The sequence below is a fragment of the Aegilops tauschii genome, chromosome 1 (assembly GCF_002575655.3).
Source record: "Aegilops tauschii subsp. strangulata cultivar AL8/78 chromosome 1, Aet v6.0, whole genome shotgun sequence".
Taxonomy (NCBI): domain Eukaryota; kingdom Viridiplantae; phylum Streptophyta; class Magnoliopsida; order Poales; family Poaceae; genus Aegilops; species Aegilops tauschii.
Window position 1 is genome coordinate 281,387,096 of NC_053035.3, and position 10,337 is coordinate 281,397,432.

Genomic DNA, 10,337 nt, shown 5'->3' on the forward strand with positions numbered 1-10,337 from the left:
AGCTTGCCAAAGGATAAAATAAAAAGGGAAAGGTGAAAATCACCTTGACTCTTGCATAAGAAAGGTAATAGTGACAGATAGGCCCTTCGCAGAGGGAAGCAGAGGTTGTCATGCGCTTTTGGGGTTGGATGCACAAAATCTCAATGCGAAAGAACGTCACTTTATATTGCCACTTATGATATGGACCTTTATTATGCAGTATGTCGCTTTTATTTCTTCCACATCATAAGATCGTATAAACCTTATTTCTCCCACACCAATCAATCATACATATTTAGAGAGCAATTTTTATTGCTTGCACCGATGACAACTTACTTGAAGGATCTTACTCAATCCATAGGTAAATATGGTGGACTCTCATGGCAAAACTGGTTTAAGGGAATTGGAAGCACAAGTAGTATCTCTACTTGGTGCTAAGAATTGGCTAGCATGAGGGGGAAAGGCAAGCTCAACATGGTAGGTGATCCATGACAACATACTTTATCTCAGATATAAGAAAACATAAGCCATTACGTTGTCTTCCTTGTCCAACATCAACTCTTTAGCATGTCATATTTTAATGAGTGCTCCCAATCATAAGAGATGTCCATGATAATATATTTATATGTGAGACCTCTCTTTCTTTATTACTTCCTATTAATTGCAACGATGACCAAAACTATGCTAGTCAACTCTCAACAACTTTTAATCATCATACTCTTTATATGTGAAGTCATCACTTTCAATAAGATCAATATGAACTCTTTTGTTTCTTTTTATTCTTTCCTCTTTTTCTTTTATTCATTCAAGATCATGGCAAAGCAATCAAGCCCTTGACTCAACACTAATTTTTATTATATAACTCACGGACTCGATTACATAGAGAGATCAAAAGCAAAACTCACAACTAGATCATGCCAAAACTTTATTATACTAAATCAAGATACTACTAATAAGATCGAACTAAGATAAACGGTAAAGATAGGAGATGTGATGGTGATACGATACCCGGGCACCTCCCCCAAGCTTGGCAGTTGCCTAGGGGAGTGCCCATACCAGATGATTATGTCTCCTTTGCTGATGAAGAAGGCGGTGGAGTTGTTGATGATGTAGACTTCTCCCTCAGTTTACGCTTAAGGACAGAATTTTGGTTCCTTAAATCTTCGATCTCCCACTCCAGAGTTAATATCTTTTTGCATAGGCCTTGCTTATTTTCCTGCAAGAGACGAAAAGGGATAAACTCGAACTTTGGTTTCTTTACCCGGTCTGGGAGACTTGACTTTTTGAACTCCACATGCATGTCCCCAGGTTGGGGTAATGGAGCTTCGTCCTCATCTGATCTCGTCTCCTCCTTCCCTTTGGGTTCATAATCATCTTCTTCCTCCGTGGTCCAACCATAGTGCTCCACATCTCCATAGACCTTAGGATTTGCTAGGTAATCAGCCACATAGCTCTCTCCTTCCGAATCCTGAGACGACATATTGATCTAATCTGTAGTAGGACAGCCCGACACAAAAACAAAGGGGATTTGCGTGATACGGTGGTCGAAACCTCCGGGAGATTATATAATGAATTTTTACCGACCAAAATATGTATCGTGCAAGAAAACGGAGTCCGGGAGGCACACGAGGTGCCCACGAGGTAGGGGGCGCGCATAGGGGGTAGGGCGCGCCCTCCACCCTCGTGGAGCCCTCGTGTCCTTCCCGGACTGCCTCTTATTTTTCTATTTTTCTAAATATTCCAAAACGGAGAAATATTGCCTTAAAAACTGTTTTGGAGTCGGTTTACTTACCGTACCACATACCTATTCCTTTTCGGAGTCTGAAACGTTCTGGAAGGTGTCTCTTATGTATTCCTCCGGGGTTACGGTTTCTATAATATTGGTTTCAACATTTATGGGATTACCTGAGATATAATGTTTAATCCTTTGACCGTTCACCACCTTCGGATTTGTGCCTTTGAAGTTGTTGATTTTTATGGCACCGGAACGATAGACCTCCTCGATAACGTAGGGGCCTTCCCATTTAGAGAGAAGTTTTCCTGCAAAAAAATCTTAAACGAGAGTTGTATAGCAATACATAATCACCTACATTAAACTCACGCTTTTGTATTCTTTTGTCATGCCATCTTTTAACCTTTTCTTTAAACAACTTGGCATTTTCATACGCTTGGGTTCTCCATTCATCAAGTGAGCTAATGTCAAATAACCTCTTCTCTCCGGCAAGTTTGAAATCATAATTGAGCTCTTTAATGGCCCAATATGCCTTATGTTCTAGTTCGAGAGGTAAATGACATGCTTTTCCATAAACCATTTTATACGGAGACATACCCATAGGATTTTTATATGCAGTTCTATAGGCCCATAATGCATCATCAAGTTTCTTGGACCAATTCTTTCTAGACCTATTGACAGTCTTTTGCAAAATTAATTTGAGTTCTCTATTACTCAATTCTACTTGACCACTAGACTGTGGATGATAAGGAGATGCAATTCTATGATTAACATCATATTTAGCAAGCATTTTACGGAAAGCATAAGTCATTAAATATCTAGGGACTCCAAACCTCGGGAAAATAACTTCTTTAAGCATTTTAATAGAGGTGTTATGATCAGCACTACTAGTTGGAATAGCTTGTACCCACTTAGTAACGTAATCAACAGCAACTAAAATATGTGTATATCCATTGGAGGTAGGAAAAGGTCCCATATAATCAAAGCCCCAAACATCAAAAGGTTCAATAACAAGTGAATAATTCATAGGCATTTCTTGACTTCTACTAATATTACCTATCCTCTGACATTCATCACAAGATACATCAAACTTACCGGCATCCTTGAAGAGAGTAGGCCAATAAAAACCGGATTGCAATACCTTATGTGCAGTTCTATCTCCAGCGTGGTGTCCTCCATAAGCTTCGGAGTGACACTTGCATAGTATCTGTTCCTGTTCATGCTCAAGCACACAACGTCTAATAACACCATCTACTCCTTCTTTATAAAGATGTGGGTCATCCCAAAAGTAATGTCTTAAATCATAGAAAAACTTTCTCTTTTGCTGGTATGTGAAACTAGGTGATATAAACTTAGCAACAATATAATTAGCATAATCAGCATACCAAGGAGTACTACAAGAAGTACTTATAACATTTATTGTTCATCAAGAAAGCTATCATCAATAGGTAGTGGGTCATCAAGAACATTTTCTAACCTAGACAAGTTGTCTGCAGTGGGGTTCTCAGCTCCTTTTCGATCAACAATATGCAAATCAAATTCTTGTAGCAAGAGAACCCATCTAATAAGTCTAGGTTTAGCATCTTTCTTTTCCATAAGATATTTAATAGCAGCATGATCCGTGTGAATAGTTACTTTAGAATCAACAATATAAGGTCTGAACTTATCACAAGCAAATACAACTGCTAAGAATTCCTTTTCAGTAGTAGCATAATTTATTTGAGCATTGTCTAGAGTCTTACTAGCATAATGAATAACATTTAGTTTCTTATCAACTCTTTGCCCTAGCACAGCACCTACAGCGTAATCACTAGCATCACACATAATTTCAAAGGGTAAATTCCAATCAGGTGGCTGAACAATAGGTGCAGAGATCAATGCTTTCTTAAGTATTTCAAATGCTTCTACACAATCATCATCAAAGACAAATGGTATATCTTTTTGTAATAAATTAGTCAGAGGCCGAGAAATTTTGGAGAAGTCCTTAATGAACCTCCTATAAAAACCGACGTGACCAAGGAAACTTCTTATACATTTGATGTCCTTGGGACATGGCATCTTTTCAATAGCGTCAACCTTGGCTTTATCAACTTCAATACCTCTTTCAGAAACTTTGTGCCCCAAGACAATACCTTCATTAACCATAAAGTGGCACTTTTCCCAATTCAAGACAAGATTAGTTTCTTCACAACTCTGCAAAACTCGATCAAGATTGCTCAAGCAATCATCAAAAGAAGATCCATAGACAGAAAAGTCATCCATGAAAACCTCACATATCTTTTCACAAAAGTCAGAGAATATAGCCATCATGCATCTTTGAAAGGTAGCAGGTGCATTCATAAACCAAAAGGCATACGTCTATAAGCAAAAGTACCAAAAGGGCATGTAAAAGTAGTCTTAGATTGGTCTTTAGCAGACACAGGTATTTGAGAGAATCCAGAATAACCATCTAGAAAGCAATAATGTGTATGTTTGCATAATCTTTCTAGCATTTGATCGATAAAAGGTAAGGGGTAATGATCTTTCTTAGTAGCCTTATTTAATTTGCGGAAGTCAATTACCATCCTATAACCTGTAATAATTCTTTGTGGAATCAATTCATCTTTATCATTAGGAACAACAGTAACACCTCCCTTCTTAGGGACACAATGAACAGGACTTACCCACTGACTATCAGCAACGGGATAAATTATACCTGCTTCCAGAAGCTTTAGTATTTCTTTTCTTACCACTTCTTTCATCTTAGGATTCAACCTTCGTTGATGATCGCAAACTGGTTTGGCATCTTCTTCCAAATTTATTTTATGCTGACATAGAGTGGGACTAATGCCCTTAAGATCATCAAGTGTATATCCAATAGCAGCACGGTGCTTCTTCAGAGTTTTCAATAATCTCTCTTCTTCATGCTCTGAAAGGTTAGCACTAATAATAACAGGATATATATTCTTTTCATCAAGATAAGCATATTTAAGATTATCATGTAACGGTTTAAGCTCAAACACGGGATCACCCTTGGGTGGAGGGGGATCCCCTAGGATTTCAGCAGGCAAATTGTGTTTCAGAATAGGTTCCTGTTTAAAGAATAGTTCATCTATTTCCCTTCTTTCATTCATAAACATATCATTTTCATGGTCTAGAAAATATTGTTCTAAAGGATCACTAGGAGTTACGGCAATAGAAGCAAGACCAATAATTTCATCTTTACTAGGCAATTCTTCTTCACGGTGTTGTCTACTAAACTTAGAAAAATTAAACTCACGAGTCATCTCATCCAAGCCAACAGTAACAACATTCTTTTCACAGTCTATCTTAGCATTAACAGTATTCAAGAAGGGTCTACCAAATATAATGGGACAAAAGCTATCTTGCGGGGAAGCAAGAACAAGAAAATCAGCAGGATATTTAATTTTCCCACACAAGACTTCAACGTCTCTAACAATTCCCATTGGTGAAATAGTATCCCTATTGGCAAGCTTAATTGTGACATCGATTTCTTCTAGCTCAACAGGTGCAATTTCATGCATAATTTCTTTATATAAGTTAAAGGGTATTGCACTGACACTAGCACCCATATCACATAAACCATGATAACAATGATCTCCTATTTTAACAGAAATAACAGGTACGCCTACCACGGGTCTATGCTTGTCTTTATCACAAGGTTTGGCTATTCTAGCGGTTTCACCACAGAATTGAATAACATGCCCATCAATATTATCAGACAAGAGATCTTTAACGATAGCAACATTAGGTTCAACTTTAACTTGCTCAGGAGGTGTCTAAGTTCTAATATTGCTTTTACGAACCACAGTTGAAGCTTTAGCATGATCCTTCATTCTAACAGGGAAAGGTGGTTTCTCAACATAAGAAGTAGGAACAATAGGATCATTATAAGTAACCGTCTTTTCTTCAACTTTAGTAGGTGTGGCTACTTTTACTTCTATGGGAGGATGATATTTAAACCACTTCTCCTTAGGGAGATCAACATAAGCAGCAAAAGATTCACAGAAAGAAGCTACTATATCGGAGTCAAGGCCATATTTAGTGCTAAATTTACGAAAAATATCGGTATCCATAAAAGATTTAACACAATCAAACTTAGGTGTCATACCTGACTCCTTACCTTCGTCGAGGTCCCAATCTTTAGAGTTGTGTTTAATTCTATCCAATAAATTCCATGTGAATTCAATAGTCTTCATCATAAAAGAGCCAGCACAAGAAGTATCGAGCATGGTGCGATTATTTCAGAAAGCCGAGCATAAAATTTTTGAAGAATTATTTCTCTTGAGAGCTCATGATTGGGGCATGAATATAACATTGATCTAAGCCTCCCCCAAGATTGAGCGATGCTTTCTCCTTCGTGAGGCCAAAAATTATATATATAATTGCGATCATGATGAACAAGATGCATAGGATAATAGTTCTGATGAAATTCCAATTTCACTTTTATAATTCCAAGATCTCGTATCATCACATAGCCTATACCATGTCAATGCGTCTCCCTTCAAAGATAAAGGAAAGACCTTGTTCTTGAAAACATCATCAGGTATACCTGCAAGCTTAAATAATACACAAACTTCATCCACATATATAAGGTGCTCATCAGGATGCTTTGTTCCATCTCCTGTAAAAGTATTAGCTAGCAGTTTTTCGAACATACCCGAAGGAACTTCAAAGGGAACATTTTCATATTCAGTAGGTTCATTAGGTTGAGGAGCAACTCTTTGCTCTACTGGTCGGGGTGAAGATACCCCGAACAAGCCCCTCAGAGGATTACTTTCCATAGTAACAAGTGACAGTAAATTTCAGCACACTATAAATTTTTCCTTACCAAATTCAACCTACCAAAGGCGCTTCACTCCCCGGCAACGGCGCCAGAAAAGAGTCTTGATGACCCACAAGTATAGGGGATCTATCGTAGTCCTTTCGATAAGTAAGAGTGTCGAACCCAACGAGGAGTAGAGGAAATGATAAGCGGTTTTCAGCAAGGTATTCTCTGCAAGTACTGAAATAGTGGTAACAGATAGTTTTGTGATAGGATAATTTGTAACGAGCAACAAGTAACAAAAGTAAATAAAGTGCAGCAAGGTGGCCTAATCCTTTTGTAGCAAAGGACAAGCCTGGACAAACTCTTATATAAGGAAAAGCGCTCCCGAGGACACATGGGAATATCGTCAAGCTAGTTTTCATCACGTTCATATGATTCGCGTTCGGTACTTTGATAATTTGATATGTGGGTGGACCGGTGCTTGGGTGCTGTTCTTACTTGAACAAGCATCCCACTTATGATTAAACTCTATTGCAAGCATCCGCAACTACAACAAATGTATTAAGGTAAACCTAACCATAGCATGAAACATATGGATCCAAATCAGCCCCTTACGAAGCAACGCATAAACTAGGGTTTAAGCTTCTGTCACTCCAGCAACCCATCATCTAATTATTACTTCCCAATGCCTTCCTCTAGGCCCAAATAATGGTGAAGTGTTATGTAGTCGACGTTCACATAACACCACTAGAGGATAGACAACATACATCTCATCAAAATATCAAACGAATACCAAATTCACATGACTACTAATAGCAAGACTTCTCCCGTGTCCTCAGGAACAAACGTAACTACTCACAAAGCAAATTCATGTTCATAATCAGAGGGGCAATAATATGCATATAAGATCTGAACATATGATCTTCCACCAAATAAACCAACTAGCATCAACTACAAGGAGTAATTAACACTACTAGCAACCTACTAGTACCAATCCCGGACTTGGAGACAAGAATTGGATACAAGAGATGAACTAGGGTTTTGAGAGGAGATGGTGCTGATGAAGATGTTGATGGAGATTGCCCTCTCCCGATGAGAGGAGCGTTGGTGATGACGATGGCGATGATTTCCCCCTCCCGGAGGGATGTTTCTCCGGTAGAACAGCTCTTCCGGAGCCCTAGATTGGTTCCGCCAAGGTTCCGCCTCGTGGCGGCGGAGTCTCGTCCCGAAAGGTTGTCTTCTATTTTTCCCTTGACGAAAGACTCCATATAGCAGAAGATGGGCATCGGAGAGCCAACAGGGGGCCCACGAGGTAGGGGGCGCGCCCAGAAGGGTAGGGCGCGCCCCCCACCCTCGTGGATAGGTGGGCCCCCCTCTGGTGAATTTCTTCCGCTTAGTATTTTTTATATATTCCAAAAATGAGTTTCGTGGAGTTTTAGGACTTTTGGAGTTGTGCAGAATAGGTCTCTAATATTTGCTCCTTTTCCAGCCCAGAATTCCAGCTGCCGGCATTCTCCCTCCTTATGTAAACCTTGTAAAATAAGAGAGAATAGGCATAACTATTGTGACATAACGTGTAATAACAGCCCATAATGCAATAAATATCGATATAAAAGCATGATGCAAAATGGACGTATCAGAGGGCTGACCCCCTTTCGGGTGTTGTATGGCCGGGGTATCCCCCGGGGCAGGACCATCTGGCAAAGATTTCTTCCCCCGTTTGGAGACCACTGTCTCCGGGTCTTCAGAGGCGATCCTCTTCCTTCCTTGGGGAGAGGGAATTGCAGTTCCTTCTCCCTAGTTACCCTCCTTCGCGGAAGTGCTAGCCTCTTTGTCACCCGCTTTTTCTTCCCCTGAGGGCGCTTGATAAGGCGCAAGCTCCAACATCCTGGTTAGCAAGGGATTTGGTGAGACCTCGGTGAGGGGGGCCGGACACCTGATCATGTTCGCCTTTGTTATCCAGTCCTGGTCAAAGAGCGACTTTTTCAGAATGACGTTATGATAAATAAATAGGCAACGTGTCCGGCTGCGGTATTACTTACTTTGGTATCCGGGCGATTGCAGCTCAGACCTGCGTCCTCGGTGGTGTCCGAACACATCACATGTGGTCCGAAGAACAATGGATACAACTCCTCGAGCGTCATGCCGAGGAAATGCTGAATAGCTCACGGTCCCTCCGGGTTGAACTCCCACATGCGGAGAGGACGACGTTTGCAGGGCAAAACTCGACGAATTAACATGACTTGCATCACCGTGGCCAGACTAATATCTCTCCTGAGGAGATCCCGGATGCGGCTCTGCAGTATCGGCACATCCTTTACTGGCCCCCAGTCCAGCCCCTTATTAATCCATGACGTCAATCGTGGCGGGGGGGCCGAGCGAAAAGCGGGGGAGCTACCCACTTGTTACCCCTGGGAGCTGTAATATAAAACCACTCTCGTTTCCATAAGCAGGACACCTCCTGGAAAGAGCCCTCTAGCCATGGCGCATTGGCGCTTTTACTTATTACGGCACCTCCGCACTCTGCGTGTTGCCCCTCGATCATCTTTGGCTCCACCTTGAAGGTCTTGAGCCACAGGCCGAAGTGGGGGGTAATGCGGAGAAAAGCTTCGCACACGACGATAAACGACGAGATGTGGAGGACAGAATCCGGGGCCAAATCATGGAAATCCAGCCTGTAATAGACCATGAGCCCCCTCACGAAGGGATCTAGCGCAAAGCCTAGCCCACGGAGGAAGTGAGATACGAACACAACACTCTCACCGGGTTTGGGAGTGGGAATAACCTGCCCTCGGGCGGGCAGCCTATGCGAGATTTCGCCGGTCAAGTATCTGGCCTCCCTTAGCTTTTTTACATCTTCCTCCGTAACGGAGGAAGGCATCCACCGACCTTAAAGGTTGGATCCGGACATGGTTGAAGGTCCGAAGCACCTAACTTGAGCTTCGGGTGTTGGAACTCGAGGCGGGAGGAGGGTTTGATTGAGTTCGAGGAAGAAAAAGGATAGGCCTTGGTCTCTTTATAAAGAGGTTGAATACCGAGCGTCCTCCTCGTGACCGTTTGGGACTCGCCTACAATCAAGGAGTCATACCGACGGGCACGATTGGGTTACCCACGTCCGTGTTGATGAGAATCCCGTGATAAAGGGGACACGATCTCTGCTTTGACAAGATGTGCCAAGGAAACCGCCTCGCGATACACGGTTGTGGAAAAAGGGTTCTGGTAAGGGCCGGGCCGTGATGTGATGTCATGCTACGAAATGCGTCAGCAGATTAGATTTGTGGAAATATTATTCTCTCTACGGTACTATGTGGAACTTGTTTTGCAGAGCTGGACACTATACTCATGTTCAAAATCTTCTACAAAGTATTCGGAGGAGGAACCCGTCTTGCAATGCCGAAGACAATCTGCACGCCTGACTCATCGTCATTGAAGCCTGGTTCAGGGGCTACTGAGGGAGTCCTGGATTAGGGGGTATCCGGACAGCCGGACTATATCCTTTGGCCGGACTGTTGGACTATGAAGATACAAGATTTAAGACTTCATCTCGTGTCCGGATGGGACTCTCCTTGGCGTGGAAGGCAAGCTTGGCAATACGGATATGTAGATTTCCTTCCTTGTAACTGACTCTGTGTAACCCTAGCCCCCTCCGGTGTCTATATAAACCAGAGGGTTTAGTACGTAGGACCAACAACAATCATAGCATAGGCTAGCTTCTAGGGTTTAGCCTCTACGATCTCGTGGTAGATCAACTCTTGTACTACTCATATCATCAAGATCAATCAAGCAGGACGTAGGGTATTACCTCCATCGAGAGGGCCCGAACCTGGGTAAAACATTGTGTCCCCTGCCTCCTGTTAC